The 2,721-nt window shown below is 34.6% G+C and overlaps 1 non-coding gene across 1 annotated transcript; it reads left to right on the top strand.

Annotated features, from left to right (window-relative positions):
- The first annotated feature begins 356 nt into the window (after positions 1–356).
- On the top strand, positions 357–463 carry LOC124899863. The gene has a single exon (XR_007057426.1). It is a non-coding gene; the product is annotated as a small nucleolar RNA R71 (small nucleolar RNA).
- Positions 464–2,721: the final 2,258 nt, after the last annotated feature.

Genomic DNA, 2,721 nt, shown 5'->3' with positions numbered 1-2,721 from the left:
ATTTCTACATATTTCACACCAACCTACAGCTTGTTGGGTGGTATTGACTGTGGCTGCGGGTTGTGGAGCTCCCAATTTTAGGATGCTGAATGATGTGTTAATCAAATTCTGTAGTGTAGAAACCTTTCCTAATAAGGCTGTAAATTGGTCCACCACCAATACACCCATAATTTTTTTTGTGGTACTTTAATAATCTAAATGCCAATCTGGATTTCCTTGTGCTATGCAATAACAACAATGTGTACAGCTCATCATAAGTTAGCTCCAATGCTTGACCAACTGTGGTTAAATCTAGCAAAATCTTTGTATTGTGATCAAAAGCTTCTACAAAATTGTGAGAAAGTACCTCATTCGACTGTTGGTGATATGGACATTCCCAAAGAAGATCCTTGAAGCGTTCCCAAGCATGATAAAGGTTTTCATCAGGCTTCTATTTGAAGCTCACTATCTCGCTATCAAGTCTTGCAGTCTTCCTTGATGGAAAAAATCTGATGAAAATTTTTTTTGGCTAAGTCATCCCATGAAGTAATTGAATTTGCCGTCTTTGCATTCAACCACCATTTTGCTTCCCCCAAAAGTGAATGGGGAAGCAGTTTCAGCCTCACATAATCTGGAGTCCCCCACTTGGAGTGAATGTATCAGTAAGCTCAATGAAGGTCTACAAATGGACTTGTGGATCCTTGTGTGAAAGCCCTACAAACTATCCACTACTAATAATAAGTTGCACCATATTTTGTTTCAACTCGAAATTCCTTCCAGATGCCAGTCTTTGAATTAGGGAAGTCAAGTTTGTTGGAAGTGGGACTGCCACTTCCCTAACCTTCCTACCAGTTGTTTGTTTTTTAGCCATAGGAACTGTATTCCCTTGGTATTCTCAGATTTGAGGAATTTTGGGGAGAAGGATTGCTTTTCTCCTACGTAGATGGTAAAGTTGCTCGGGTTCCGGGCTTGGTTCTACCAACTCCCGATCCCTTGCCAGCTTATAAACATAGAAACCTATCTTCTGCAAACACAAAAATAAGACCAAGCGTAAAAACACCAAATAAATCTAAAAAGTAAAACTAAAATAAACAATTTCCAAAATACAAGTCCCCAGCAACGGCGCCAAAAACTTAACTGCGCCCAAGTGCACACGCAAGTGTTCGTGGTCTACCAAGTAATATAGTGGCCTTTAAAACAAAGCAAAATATCGAGCTCACAGAGACTTGATTTAATAATGATTTAATTCTAGTTTAACATTAAAGGTTAATTTATTGCAAAAGTTACCAAAAAGAAAGTGTAATTTTGTAAATTAAAAATAAATTAAATAATACAAAAATTAAATTCTTGGAACAATAAATAGAGAAAAGCCCAGGGTTAAAGCACTTTGAACAATCATACTATGTTATTGAATTTTATTCATTAATTTGCTTATATTGGTTGTTGATTCGCAGGGTTAATTTCATGATTATGGTTTCCTAACCTCTAATCTTTTACCTAATATGAATATTACAACTACATGGTTGAGCGGGGATGTAATAATCCAATTAAGTGAATTAAAGTTATTATCCTACGTATAAATCAAGTAAGGCTTCTAAGTACACCCCTGTCCTAGAAACTAATTCATATTCCTTATTTTATGAAGAAAAAAAAACATACTTTGTTTATTTCCATGTTCTATCGTCCTATTTCCTCCCCCGAGATTAAAAGGTTGATAATATGTATTCTAAGGGTTGTGAATCATTAAAATAATGAAAATAAGAATAAACAAACAACCAATAATGACAAGCAAATCAAATGAATTTAATTCAAATCAATCGTACTCATGTTCTTGGATTCAACCCCAAGGCCGCCCCTTTGTAATGGCTCATTAAGGGCTTTTTGAACAAAACACTAAATTATATCCATTAGGTATGAAACAGAATTGAAGCTGAATTATACTCAAGAATTCACATCAAAGTTCTCAAAAAAAGTCCTAATCTGCGTGCATATTGGTGCCTTGAATCATATAAATATGCACAAGATCACCAAACCACACAATTTAAACAAAGCGAAAGAACATAACAAAAGATATCATACCATAATCCCAAAACCTAGAGTCACAGTGTAAGAACTAACTAGTACAACTCGATATCTAAATACATAAGGCATTCAAAATAGGAGAAACTCTTTCTTTGAACACAAAAATTACTATGGTTCATTAAGGGCCTTTGTAATGGCTGCCCCTTTGTAATGGCTCATTAAGGGCCTTTTGGTCATTTAATGTAATAAGCTCAACCTAGACTATAAATATAACATATTAGGTATTTTTTCCATAACTTTGATGAATATTATGAGACATATCTTAGAGAGTGTTCATACAAGTGTGGATTTTACTTGTGACAAGTGTGGATATCACTTATGTTGGTATTAGTTTAGAAATGGTGGTTGCTTGGGAATTCCAGTTCCCTTGAGATCTTTGTAAGACCTTGGTGTTCTAGTATAATACTTGGGTCTTTGTGTTTAATACAAACTTAGGTTCATAGTGTTTATACACATAACCAATATCCATGACTCCTCTCAGACACATTCTTTAGTCGAGGTTTTAAAGATGTCATATTTTATGTCAGAAAATACCAGTGTTTCTAGTATTTTTAGAATTTCTACAGTAGTATCAATTTGTCATGAGTGTATATGATATAAGTATGTAAAGCTCAAAACTAACTAGAATGAGTATTTCCATATCCAACCAAAATACCATCC

The sequence above is a fragment of the Capsicum annuum genome, chromosome 6 (assembly GCF_002878395.1).
Source record: "Capsicum annuum cultivar UCD-10X-F1 chromosome 6, UCD10Xv1.1, whole genome shotgun sequence".
NCBI classification, from domain to species: Eukaryota; Viridiplantae; Streptophyta; class Magnoliopsida; order Solanales; family Solanaceae; genus Capsicum; species Capsicum annuum.
Note: the sequence above shows the minus strand (reverse complement) of the source record. Positions and strands in the feature narration are given on the sequence as shown.